General features: G+C 51.2%; 1 protein-coding gene across 2 annotated transcripts in view; it reads right to left on the bottom strand.

Annotated features, from left to right (window-relative positions):
- Positions 1-13,166, bottom strand: part of SMPD3 (sphingomyelin phosphodiesterase 3) — a 77,482-nt gene that overhangs the window by 17,955 nt on the left and 46,361 nt on the right. Inside the window, exons 1-2 of one of the 2 annotated variants that reach the window (XM_019756539.2) lie at positions 10,114-10,186; positions 7,642-7,712 (exon numbers count right to left, since the gene is read on the bottom strand). The gene's annotated coding sequence lies outside the window, so the exon portion shown is untranslated. Of the gene's footprint in view, positions 1-7,641; positions 7,713-10,113; positions 10,187-13,166 lie in introns of those variants that run through there. The other variant, XM_019756530.2, reaches the window with a different exon arrangement.

Raw genomic sequence — 13,166 nt, 5'->3', positions numbered from 1 at the left:
CCTCCTTTGCTCTCCCTGCCCTGCACAGCCCCACTGTCCTAATCAGGACATGTCTGTTTGCACATCAGGCAACCCTAACCGCCAGCAGCCTGGGAGCTCTCTAGGGAGTCTCAGGCACCAATGCAGGCCCGAGTCCTAGCCTGCTTCACCTCTCTGGCGGTGGCAGACCCACTTGTGTCTGCCCTGCTCCAATCCCAGGGGAGGGCAGTGAGCCACACCAGGCCAATCGGCACCACAGCCCCTTGACCCCAAGCTGAATGGTCACGTGACCCAAGCTCTCCTTGGAGCTCTTACTGGACCCCTCAGCAAAGAGGCATGCATGTTCTCTGAGATGGAAGCATGAAGAGCCTGAAGCTTCTGGAGCCTTGGATTTCCTCTGAATCCAATTCAGAGGAAAACACTTTAGGGCCGGAAGGAGAGAGGCCAAGTCATGGCGACATCTTTGAGCTCCACTTTCCCTGTGCCTGGGATCTGGGGCCTGGCATGAGCACAGCTCCTAGACTTTCTAGCTAATGAGTCAGCAAATTCCCTTTTTCTTTGCTCTAGTCACTGAGTTGGGTTTCTGTCACTTGCTACCAAAAGGATCCTGTCTACTATTTACCAGCTACACGATCTTTCTAAAACTCAATTCTTATCAGTTCCTCTGCTGTGAAAACCTCCTTGGCACCCCTTGGCCTCAGTGTTGCCTTCCTCCTGGTGCCTATGATTTGTGCCCAGTGAGCATGTTTCAGGAGACAGCAGTGCAGGTGCTATGAGCACAAACTCTGGTGTCACACCTGCCAGGTTCACGGCCTCCTGCTGGATATCGGATAAGCTGCATCACTGACTCTCTGACCGGTAGTCTCCTCATCTGTTAAACATGCATAATGACACTGTCTCAGGGTCGTTGAAGGTGATACATGGGCAGCACTTAACACGGTGCCTGCCACATCTCCAGCAATATTTGTGTTACTACTACTGCTGTTAGTTTCCTGCTGCAAAGACCCTCAAGATACAGCCGGAGCCTTCCAAAGTCTCCTCCTCGTGTAGTTGGTTGCTTGACAAAGGGGGCGCCCTGCTATCCCAGTTGGGGGGTAAGGATGGTACAAGGGGTGTTGAGGCCTCCATCTCTTGACAGACTGTGTTGTGGGCTATTTGTGCAAGTCCAAGTTACAGGATTCTACAGAATCCAGGTGCAGGCAAAGGGGCCATAAAATTTTCAAAGAACCTTTCCACGGGAGCTATTAGTGCATCATGTGGTTTCTGAGAATAGGAACAGGCTGCAAGCAGCTCTGGGGCACTCTTCAGTCAGCAGCCTTGGCAGTTCCGTGTTCGAACTGAGAAAGCCCAGATTAAGCTGGTGCTTGCGAGACTGAAAAGCAAATCTCAAGCCTGGTTAGAGGTGTAAGTGCCAGCGGTGCCCGGACAAACCTAATGTTTAAAATAACAGCACCATGGGCTCCATCCCAGGAAGGAACTGAGTTTGACGATCTGGTCACTCTATTGCCTGCCATTCTAGAATCATCTATTGGTGACTGAAAAGGGGAGCCATTACAGAGCAGGCTGGATGATGGCTGGCACCTATGTCCACACCTGAGCCATCCTGAGCAGCATCTCATTCCCACGGACCCTTGTGTTATACTCCGGACCTGCCTGCAGCCAGACCTGTTAGCCTCAAGCCTGCTGGAAGCTGAAGCCCACAGGGCTGCCCCCACTCCTGTGCCCTCAGGGAAGCTGTGCCCGTGGGGAGGGCGGGAGGCTGAGGGGGGAGGGCTTCCTCCATGAAGGAAATCCAGTCTGAGCACACTCTGTTCACAGGGTCTTCTCCATATGGGCACTGACAGGGCGGCTCCAGGGCAGGACTGTAGCAGGTGGTGGTGACTACAGGAGCGGAGGCTGCGACTCCCGCAAGGGTGGCCCAAATCCAGAGGCCACGTGCCAGCAGCCAGGCATCTAGATGGGCGTGGGCCTTTTACCTCAAGTGCTCTGTGCCTGCCCAGGCGCTGGGGCCTTGTAGACAGCCATAAGCGGGGGCCCTGGAGCTCCCCAGCAGGTCACGTCACCTCCCTCAGGTGAGCTCTGTGGTATCTCTGCACGACCGACAGAATGCCGGCCCTAGCACCCTCCCAGCTGGCCAGTGCCACCGCCACCCCAGGAGAGTCCCTCCTCGGCTGGAGACCGGGAAGGGAGGGATCTCGCTTCTCTCAGGTTCTGCGGTTGCGGCTTCTGTCCCAGCAGAGTTCTTGCTTCCCTGAACTAAGGGCTGAGGTAATGGTTCACGAGCCGAGCAAGGCCGGGAATGTACTTTGCTTAAGAAGAAATGACAGCGTACTTTCTGTGGGAGTAGAACTTTAAATACAAGTCCACACAAATGTAGGATGCATGCAAACCCAGCATTCAGCTGCATTTCAAGTACAGCATTTTCTCCTGGAACGGAAGGGCCGACTGAGCACTGGGTAGGCATTTCAAGGCACCAGAGAACACAGACGAAGACAGTCAACCCTCCTAAAACAGAACAGACCTGCTCACATTCTTCTGAAGGGAATCATTTCACATTCAGCCTCAAGTTTTCTGTGCAAAGAACATTTAACAAACTGAGTCCTAGAGGAGAATTTGTGCAGATTTAAAAAGCCAATCAGTGTGAATGAGTAAGTAAAATCAGGCGTCAGCATCTCAGCAACCTTCCCAGCAGCCTTGGGAAGCCGGGCCCGAAGCCTGGATTTCTGGACCAAGGCTGGATCTTACTCACCACTGAGGGCTGAGGCCCTATTCCTGGGAGCTTTCAGAGACCTTGGACCCTGGGCCACTGCTATACTCAGGTCCCCTCTCCCTCCCTCTGCACACGGTACCACAGGAGCCCTTGGCTCTGAGAGAACCAACCAGAAGACCACTGCCCCTGAGAGAGGATGGCCCAGCTCAGGCCAAACCATGGGCTGCTTGCTTGGGGAGGCCTCCCCACCTGCCTGTGGGGCTGTCCAGGGCCTGCTCCAGAATGCATAACTGGGAGGGGACTGGAGGCTGCTGGAGTCTGCTGCCCAGTGGGGTGAGACTTAGAGCTTCATTTGCATAAGACTGTGAATTAGTCATTTGTCCACATCAAAGACCAGCGGGGAAGAGATCATGGGGGTCTGTGGCCCCCCAAGTTCTCTCTAATTGCTGCCACTAAACCTGCCTTCCAAGGTTCTTCTGTGGCTCTGGGTTTTAATTCACGCCGGCCCCTCTGGTAGTGATAGCCCTGTCTACACCTGCTCTTGGCTGTTGAATCCTATACTTCTGAAAAGGGTGACAAGAACTCCTGGCTCTGGCCATGGAGGCTGTGTGCCCCCAAATTGCTGGTGTAGACACCCTGGTGGAGACAGTGACACATCTTCATTCAGGACTGAGTAACCTAAAAAGATAAGCACGCTTTGCCTTTGTGAAGATCCTGGTAGACTTTTCCCTTTTTGTTCACCTCTGCCTCCACTTCTCAGACGGGACTCTTGCCTCACTTTCTCTGGTCCCTAGAGCAACTGGAGCCTGCTTTCCAGGCAGGAGGCAGGACTGACTGCACTTTCCGGTCCCCTTGTGGTTGGGTGGATCATGTGACCGGTGAGCTGTGAGTAAAAGTGATTTGTGTCACTGCTGGGCCGGGGTAAGTAACAGCAGGTGTGAGACCGCCCAGAGTTCTCTCTCTGCCACATCAACCTGCAGAGTTTGAAATGGTGGCTACTTGGTCAGCCTGGGCCACAGGGTGAGGAGACATGGAGGAGGGCCCCAGCTAACCCGTGTGTAGTTGTAGTGAGAAGAAAACCTTTGGTTATAAGTCACAGCATAACCTGTCCGATCCCGACCAATAGAGGAAGGCTTCTGATTTGGTATTTAATCAGCCCATTTACCAAAAATAAGCCTTATTGATCAACAGCCCTTGGTTTCCCAGGAATATAGATGGAACTACCCTCCAGACCTGACTCTCTTCAAGAAAGATCTTCATTTTACATGGTAAGAATGATGTTCCTCTGCTCTGAATCCAGACCAGGTGGGAGGCTCCCTCATCCTGCCCTGTTAGTGTGTTGGCTGTAAAGTCAATTCCTGCTTTGTGTCCATGGTCCTTGGGGCCATGAGGCGTCAGGGGAGCTGAACCTTCATCTTTTAATTTTTAGTGGAAACTGTTTCTGCTCAGAGAAGAGGCTATGGCTGGTGATATAGGTAGCAAAGTAAATCTGTAGACATGGGGAAGTAAATCCACGAGAAACTTCTGCCAGGGATCAGAATACGGGATTGGTCCCAGGGGCCACTGAAGTGGACAGCGACTTGAGATGGAGCCAACAGACTATGCTCGATGCTTGGGGGTCGGAGCCGAGAGGCCAGGCATGGTCAGACACTGCCAGGTTGTGCTGGTGGACAAGTGCCTGCCGGGGCTGGTGACGGGCCGGGCAGGGCAGCAGCTGTGAAGCTGGTAGTCTGGGGGCGTCAGGATGCACTTCCTATGAGTCAGATGCAGCAGTGTGACTGCTTGGGGTATTTCACAGCAAGGGCCCCCAAATCTCTGGGGGCAGAATCTTTGCTTTCTAGGTGAATATATTTGCGTGTGGGGGTGTCCTCCTAGAGGGTATGGAGACAGGAGAGTGGTGGGTGGTGGGTGGAGCCAATAGTGAGCGAAGGAGGGAGATCAGAGAGCTGAGAGCAGGCACGAAGGAGGTGGAGTCACTCAGGAAGTCCTGCCAGGCTGGCCACAGTGACTGCCAGGTCCCAGACTGCAGGCCAGGAGAGGGTTGGTGTGTGGTGGGGGGTGAGCTGTGGCAATGGGCCTGAGAGGAAGCGCTGAAGCACTTATAGTTCACGCCTAGTTGGGCTTCTTCAACTTAAGTGATTAGATGTCTGGGTAACGTCCCACCTGCACTGCACTGACCCAGCGAGCCTTCAGCCGTCCTTCGGCTCAGAGCCGTGAGGACCTGGTGCGCTGTCTGGGTCTGTCCTGTGCTCTGGGAGGGCCGTGTGACCCTCTGGCTGGCCGGGGGTCTGGGCAGCCACCCAGCTGGAGGCTACCTGCCCCACCCCCACTGCTAGACAGGAGGCTGTCTTACCAGGCTTTCTGGTAAAGTTTTGGAAAGACAATGGTGAACAGAGGTCAGCACCAAGGAGAAAACAGTGTGCGGTTTCTGCCAGATTTGCTTCAAGAAGTAGGCTCAAGAGGCGGCTTCACTGCTTGATCCTCACCTGTCGCTCCACTCTCTGTCCCTTGGTCTGGGGCCATCCTCCTTTTTGTTCCCCTCCTGCACTTGGGACTGCTTCTCAGAGCCCTTTGTTGTCCCTTCCTCCCCTGCCCACCCCGTAGGAGCTGGGCCTTCCCTGCCTCTTCTCTCTTCTCTTGGTTGATACTTTGCTGGTCACCTGTTCCCAGGTGACAGCTAGCCCAGCTGTCTCCCTGATCTCTGACCCCATGAATTTGATTGACAGCTCTCCATATTCCCCTAAAAGCTCATCATTCCTCTTCCTCCACTTCTTCCCCCAAGCCAGCTCTGTCTCCCAAGCTCCCCTGTTAAACTCTTCCATGGCCCCAGTGCCCCCCGAAGATACACCTGGCAGGGAAAGGCAGGCAAGGCCCAGCAGCCTGATGGCTCTGTCCCCCCATTCTGGAGTCCTAAGGGCCCTGACCCACACAATTCCCCACCGTACCCTTCTAGACCCTGTGCCTTTGCTGGGGCTGTTCCCTTGTAGCCCTTATCTGTGCGAAGGGATGAAGCCTCAGCAGAGGGGCTTGGGGTTTGGAAGTCACAGTAATGTTTTCTTCACCAAACCCCAGCCAGTCCCTACTCTGTGGCCCCAGGAATGACTAGAGACCTTTGGCTTAAACAGGCTATTCCTCGCTCGACACCTGCCAATTTCTGTGCCTTTACTTACTGTATGTTTGCAGTCTGCACACTAGAAAGATGGCCAGACCCTCATACCTTCAGATCTGCCCAGTTGGGAACAGGACTGAGGAGAGGAGGCTCAAGCAATGTCTGCAAATTCCTTCTCTCAAAACGAAAGGAGGGAGAACCTTGTGTGTGTGGCCCTATGGGGTCTCTGCGTGACCAGCGACCCTGCCCACATGGCAGACACCAGCAGCCTTGGAACTCGGGGGTGGGGGATGAGGTGCTCACCCACCCACTTCAACTTCCAGTCTTGGGGAATGTGAGTTCTGAGTTCTAACTCTGAGGCCTGTGTCCCTTTGCAGACCCGCAGTATTTTATCCCATCACCTGAGCCTAGCTGTGTGTTGGGCACGTAGTAGGCAGATCATAGGAACCCCTGATGACTGACTGAGCAGTGTCAGCCCTGCCCCCGCAGACCTGGTGTCCAGCCAGGGTGGCTTCACAGTCCAGCTTGTCTGGGGCCCCCAGCAGCCTGCTCAGGCCCTCAGACTCATTCCCTTCCTCCTTTCCTTTCTCTCCCTGTAAGGTGGGGCCACAGCCACAAGTGAGTCTGTGGCAAAGACATGGGGGAGACTAGAAATGAGCATCAGACAAGCAGAGCTAACGGAACTGCTTCTTGGGGATATCTGAGCAGATGTCGCACAGACAGCTCCCACCATGTGCTCTTCACACTGATGGTGCTTCTATACTGTACAACCACCCCAAGTGGGTGCTACTGGTCCCATTTACCGATGAGAAAACTGAGACTCAGAGAAGTAAATGACAGTCCCTGAGAGGTGCAGCCAGGTTATCTGACTCCAATTTCTCTTTCCTCTCTACCTTTCTCACCAAGGCTGAATACAAATGACATGCAAACATATTCAAAATCCAGAAATGAGCGCTGTCCTAGACCGGCCCCCCCCCACCTCCAGGACAAGTTCCTGGGAAGAGTAACAAAGTCCCCATGCTTTCCCCCCATCCTACTTGTTCTTCCTCTTCAACTCCCACAAGATCCTCATCCCTTTTTTCTAATCCCCTGAAGGTTACATTTGTCACCCACCCCAATAAGTTTCCTCCTGTGGACTGCCAGCCTTATCCACCTTCTCTTTTGTTCTTCTACCCAGTAACCATTACCTTGGACCTCTAAATCTCCTACCTCCAGCCTGGTGATCTCCCTGGCAACCCTGAAAACATTTATTTGCCAATCTTTGGGAGGGAGTGGGTTCTTATAATGGTCCCGCTGAGGTTCCTGACTGTAGGGGTTCACCGTATTGCTAGTTTCTGCTTTTATTCCTGAGAATGGCCTAGTAGTTTGAACTATTTCTTTAGGATGTACTCAAGAGTAGAATTACTAGGTAAACTTTAAAGCTTCTGATATATATTGTCAAACAGCTTTCTGCCCAAGTTGTTTGCGAGCCTATTTCATGGCATCCTTACCAGCTCTGGGCTTTAGCATGAAAGTTTTTTAAACAAGTTTATTGGGTAATGATATCTGGTTCCGGTTTCCAGGATATTTAATTGTATTCCCTCATTTTTTTGTGAAGTGCTGCCTCAGTCTTTTCCTACATATCAAAGGAGTTTGTATTTTCTCCTTTGATTTGGGTGTATCAGACATACCCCTCCACGGGAAGACTGGCTGCTTACCCCACACCTGTGTTTTCAAACTTTTTAACCAAGCAGCAGAAACTTTTCTTAATCTCCACAGAGCCTCTTTATATATAATAAAACATTAATAGCCTATGAAGGGAGGCCTGGAGCACCACCCCCACTTCCAGAAGCCCCTGTCTTACCTGAGGAGGAGCCGTTGGGACTTTCTTCTCCTTCTGTCTCAAGAGGGGGGTGTCACTGTGGCGTCAAGGGCCTGAAAGGAGATGATGAGCGGTTCACAGAGGTGCCTGGAACTCAACCCCCAGCAGAACAGCTCAGCACAGGTGAGCCAGGTTCAATGACCCAGGGGCCCCACCCGCGCTGGTCAGGTTGGAGGCACTGCCGCACCCTTATTGTCGCCAAGGGGAGGGTGTGGGCCCGGCTGTCCCTGAGGACGAAGTGCAGTCAGGGGGGGTAGGGGTGAAGGTTTGTGTGACAGACTTGGACAGGCTGGGGTGGGCAGGGTGGGGGAGGACAGACGGGGAGGACTCCACGGGTGAGAGGGATAAGACCTCCACCAGAACAGCTGGACCCAGACAGGACTGGAATGTTCGGGCTGGGGGACGGGGAGAGGCAAATTCAGAGCTCCAGCCATGGGCCTGGGTTTGATCTGATAGGGGAATCTAGAACAATCAGAGCTCTCCCCAGGAGCTTTCTGTAATCTCTGTCTTGCAAAGATACCTTGGGTTAGGGGAACCCAGGCCCAGGAAGACACACAGTGGCCAACAAGCTGGGTGGCATGGAGCAGGAAGCCGAGGAGAGGAAGAACTACAGGGGTTCGCAGCAGATAAGGAGGGGACAGGTAGACAAGGCAGTGGAGAAGAGACCCAGCAGGGACACTTCGTGAACCCAGTGGGGTCTCTGAAGGGGACGGTAGGGTGGGCACTCGGGTGAGCGGAGGCCTTTGGACACGATGCCACCGGCTTCCCGCGTCCCTCGCAGACCCAGTGCAGGATCTCTGCCCAAGACACTGGTGCCCCAGTCGGGGGGTTCTTAGGAGGGATTCTGTTCTCTTTGGCCCCGCCCTTCTAGCTCCGCCCCTGACCTCAGGTGCAGGCCACATCCCCGGATTTCTGATCCCGCTCCAATTCCTGGCCCCAGGTAGCTCTCTGAGCTCGCCCTCCAGCCTCAGGCGCAGTCCTGGCTTTTTTGTCCTGCTTTCCAGTCCCAAGTCCCGCCGCGACTTTCCAGCCAAATCCTAGGCTCCTGGCCCCGCCCCCTGGACTCAGGCCCAGGAAGTTCAGCCCCGCCCCGGGCCCCGTCCCAAGCAGCGCTCCTTTGGCCCTGCACTTTCTCGAGCCAGTTCTTTTGCCCAAAGACCTCTTACCATCCCCACATCCTGAGCGGGGCAACTGTTACTCCCCAGGGCCCCACTGGACCAGCTCCCATCCTTTATATACACTTATTTTGCCAATCAGCCAAACGGTTTCAGAAGAATCTGAAATTTGAGTCCCAGTCCCTCTGCCCCCAAACTAAAGCTGTTTCCAGAAGGGCTTGCAGGAGTGTCTCCTCATTTGACACACAGTTGGTGCCCTCCTGATTAGGAATCCACATAGAAAAGCTCCAGTAATTCATGAGTTCTAGTCAGCTAAATGGTCTTGGGCAGGTCATTTAACCTGTGAGTCTCCGATGCCCCCTCCTCTGCAATGCAGGGTCTGGAATGGTCATGGCCAGGACCAAGTAGGCATGGGTACTGGATGTTGCCAGACCAGGGTGGGAAGAACGAAGCCAAAGCTCCTAGGTCCTTACTCTACATGAGGTAACCCGCGATCCCCTAAAGGCCCTTGTTTCTATGTGGGCACCTTGGCTTATTTCCTCTGAGTTAAACACCTGGCAGGCATCTCTCCCCATCCATAGCCTGGGGAGTCCAACCTGATGAGAGGTCAGAGGGTGGCCTTCTGGCCTGGCCTCCAGGGAAGGCTCTGTCTCCTATACCTGAGACACCTGCCAGGGTGACCATCTACATGAATCTCTGTCCTTCACCCTCTTACTGGGCTGACCTAACCCTAGACCACAGGCTGACAAGCATCTGGAAGTGGACATGAAAGAGGCAGGCCTCTCCTGAGCCTTCCCGCGTGTGCGACTCTCAGCCTCACCTCCCTCTCTCCGAGAGCCGAAGAGCTTACTCTCATTTCTCAATGAGAAGTTTTCAGTCAGGAAGAGTCTTTGTTCTCAGATGTTTCCTAAACTGTCCCCTACAAGCTGCACATCGTCTCTCCCCAACCACACTCTTCTGAAAAAATCTCCTGTGTACTTTTTTTCAAAATAGAATTAAATGACAGGAACTAACTATTTAGGGAGGGGTTCCTGAGGGGAAATGGAATCTCTACAATGTTGAAATTAAAGGACCTTTTCTTTTCTCAAAAGAAAAGAAAAACATGTCAGATCGTGGATATTCTGAGCCAGACCTTGTTTTGACATATGGTCTCCTCTGTCCTTTCACAAACTGCAGGCTTTTTCCCACTTCGAAAATAAGATCACATCAAGTCAAGGATTAAAAACGGGAAAAATTCAATCAGAGCCTCCCTCTGCCAGCTACACATCTCAATACACTCCCAGGCAAGTAGAATCCGCGCCCACTACAACCCAGCTCAGCAGCATCATTCAAAACGCACCGGTAGGAAATGGTGAAACAGAAGGACCTTTCATCCTGAATGAGTGAGGGCTGCAACGCTGCTCTCCTAGCTCCGGAAGCCGGTGGTGCCTGGGCCCAGTGGAGTCAGGGCCTCTTGCTTAAATAGGCATTGGGAGTGGGCAGGGCAGGTCTGGGGGGCGGGCACGGAAAGTGGGACAGTTACCCAGTACAGCAGGGCAGTGTCCGTGGAGCCAGCCATGGTCCTAAGCACATGCCTGCCTGCTTGTCCACCAGGAACCTCAAGCCCACAGGGCCCTAGACCACAGACCAGCACCTGGGGTGACCCCTGATGGACATGCAGCTCCAAGTGAGACCATGTCTCTGGATGCACGGAGCTTGGTCAAGGTTCCTGGATGCTTCTGCCTCTCCTGAGACACAGCCTGGGCAGCTGAATCGTTGTGGAGTTGGACGGACCTCCCTCGACCAGTAAGTAGTGGCTTCAGGCCAGGAATCTCTCCAAGCCTCAGTTTCTACTTTCTGGAAATGAGGATAATAACACTGACTTTATGGGTCAGTGTTTGCAAAGGGCCTGGCACCTAGGAGGTTGATTTGTTTATCCACATGGTGATACTGGCTTGGGCCAGGTACCTTCCACATAGTTCAAGCCCAGAGAGGTTCAGTAACACGCACAAAGTCACACAGCTCTCTAGCTAAGTGTCAGGGTCAGACTTCATGCAGACCTGAAACGAGGTTGGGGTGGCAGAAGCTCCTTGAGTACAGGGTGTGGAGCAGCTTTTGGCCTTGGGGAAAGGTCATGACTGAACTCTGGTGAAAGAGTAATCCCTAGACCCCTAACACCAAGGCAAATTTAGAGGCGTGACTGGACAGGCATGTGCAGATGGCCTGTCTGTGCATTTGGTTGCCACCTTAGGGAGGGTGCAGAAGTACCCCAGAGTAACTTCTAGGGATGGTTGGTGAGAGGAGCTGCCCCGCCTCTGATTCATATGTTGAAGCCCTAACCTCCAATGTGGCTGTATCTGGAGATGGGGCCCTAAAAGAAGTAAGTAACGTTAAATGGAGTCATAAGGTTGGGTCCCTGATCCAATAGGATTAGTGTCCTTATAAGAAAGACCTCAGAGAGCTCCCACGTCCTCGCACTTGCATAAATGGAAGGGTACACGAAGACTGCAAGCTAGGAGGAAAGATCTCACCAGAAACCGAATCAGCCAGAACCTTGAGCTTGGACTTCTAGCCTCCAGAAGTGAGAAAATAAAATTTTTTAAACTTGTTTTGTTTTGTTTAAGTGTGTTTTTCCAGGACCTATCAGCTCCAAGTCAAGTAGTTGTTTCAATCTAGTTGTGGAGGGTGCAGCTCACAGTGGCCCATGTGGGGATCGAACTGGCAACCTTGTTGTTAAGAGCACCGCGCTGTAACCAGCTGAGCCAACTGGCCACCCCCGAAAATAAATTTCTTTTGTTTAAGGCATCCAGTCTGTGACATTTTGTTATGGCAGCCCTAGCTGACTAATACAAATGGACGGGTTGAAGGGTGGTTGAGGATCATGGAGAGGACCAGGAATGAATTCAGAAGTTTCTAGCTCAAGCAACTGTAGAGGCATTGAGGTCGCTCCCTGGCTAGGGATGAGGTGAGTGAAGGCAGGGTTGTGGTGTTGAGGGGTATTTGCATGGATGTGACCATGTGGCAGTGGGATATTCAGGCCTAGAACTCAGAGGAGAGGCCTGGGCTGGATCGGGATTTGGGAATTATGAGAGTGTAGGTGAGTCTTAGGAGTGATTACATTTCAGATCACTTATTCTTTCTTTTTCAATTGGTCCATTTTCATTCCATTGTCTTGTTATATCAGCTTTTGTCATTTACATTTTTATAAAAAGTCAGACATTCTCCTTTGCTTTTAAAAACTATAATTGTGCACAAATTCTCCCCAGTTTTTAAATGACTTTGTTTTCTCCTACAAGTCTTGTTTAGGAGTATAACTGATATGTGGTTGGAAGATACATGTGTGGTGAGAATTGAACATTTTTTCCAGAGGTTCATTTTATCTTCATTATTTGTGATGTCAGTTCTCTTGTCATCTTATCCAATTTCAAAAGAACATATCTCCCTTCTCTTCAGCTTGCCAGATAATTTATCATTCAAAATTGTTGCTAGCAAATGCTTATTTCTTTCCCTTAGAGTTAAATTTGAAAGGTACAGTGTGTTTACTTTCATTCTAGGCCGAGCTGCTTTTAATCTCGTGAAATTTTTCTTGTGTTTTTTTTTCTTTTTCCTGAATTTTCCCTCATCAAATGCCTCATCTCATTAATCTCTCTCTCCTATTTTAGAGCTATGATACCATTTCCCATTTTCCAAGTCAGTTATTTGTACCTCTGTTTGTTTTGTTTTCTTTGTCTACATTTCTGGTTTGATGTTTTATTTTATCCTCGACATCATTGATTTGTTTGTTCTATTGTTTTAGTTATGCCAACTACTACTTCCAGATGTTTTTCAATTCTTTTATAATTTTCACCATGGAATTACAGCCATTGGTTGTTCTGATCTATTCCTGTTAGTAATATTTTGGTCATGTATTTCTTTCAAAGTCGTAGTTATTACCCAGTTCATCTTTTTTGTTCCTGAGGCTTTTCAGATTCCATCATTAAAAAAGTTAATTGACATTTATTGAGCACCTACTGTGTGCAGACACTGCTGTACAAGTATTTAGCACTTATTGCAACCTGCTTCCCTTCTAAGTTTAGTGTGGCAGAATTCTTCAGTTAGAGATGCTTTGAGGAAGGTTCTGAGTAACTGAAATCTAGTCCGTCTTGTTCCAAAAAAGATTTGAGATGACTGATTGTATTCTATGTACAATATAATGAGACTTTTTTTTTTTTTAAGCAATGAGAGAATTAAGGGTAAAGGAAGTAAAGGCACTGGAGCAGATCTGAAGATAAAGTGAGTGAGGGGAGAGCCACTTTATGCTGACAGTGGCCTCAGGTGGTATTTTATGACCCAGGCTCCTCCTTTTGATTTTTGTTGGTGGTGTCCAAATGACCCTTTGTTTCAAGTTATTACTTGAATGGCTGCAGCACAGAA

This window comes from Rhinolophus sinicus, linkage group LG11, assembly GCF_036562045.2.
Source record: "Rhinolophus sinicus isolate RSC01 linkage group LG11, ASM3656204v1, whole genome shotgun sequence".
In the NCBI taxonomy this organism is placed as follows: Eukaryota; Metazoa; Chordata; class Mammalia; order Chiroptera; family Rhinolophidae; genus Rhinolophus; species Rhinolophus sinicus.
The sequence above is the reverse complement of the archived record's forward strand: the minus strand, read 5'-3'. Positions and strand labels throughout refer to the sequence as shown.